This window comes from Myotis davidii, unplaced genomic scaffold (genome assembly GCF_000327345.1).
Source record: "Myotis davidii unplaced genomic scaffold, ASM32734v1 scaffold71, whole genome shotgun sequence".
NCBI lineage: Eukaryota > Metazoa > Chordata > Mammalia > Chiroptera > Vespertilionidae > Myotis > Myotis davidii.
Window position 1 is genome coordinate 4,731,414 of NW_006283588.1, and position 591 is coordinate 4,732,004.

A 591-nucleotide genomic window follows, 5' to 3' on the forward strand; every position below is an offset into this window, starting at 1 on the left:
ATAAAAAAAATAAACTGATGAACAAAAAAGAAAGAGAGGCATGGATACATGGAACAGACTGGCAGCTGTCAGGAGGGAGGGGTTTGGGGGACTGGATGAAAGAAGGAGAAGGAGTTAAGCATAAATATGCATATTTATTTCTCATGGACACAGACTACAGTGTGGAGGGGCAGAGGGGTAGAGAGAGGTGAGGGGGGCAAAAGGGGCGTCAATGGGGCAGAAAGAGACCTTTGCTTGATGCCATGGGCACACGATGCAGTGTGCAGGTGATGTTTTGTTTGATGAGTTGTACCCTTGAAACTTAAATGGTTTTGTGAACCCATGTCACCCAATACATTTAATCAACAACTATTTTGCTCTTCTTTATGCTGATATGTAGAATATATTATTAGGGAAAGGCAGGATAATTCTGTCTTTTATAAAATTCCCACTTTCATGAGTGACATATGATTCTACCGATACTGGGGTAGGACTTGTTAGAACACTGGTGTTGATACTCCAAATATTCGTTTTCATGGAAACTCTAGTTTAATTCCCAACATAATAGAAGCAATTGATTAGAGAGGTTTATTGGATGTTTAACTTTCCATA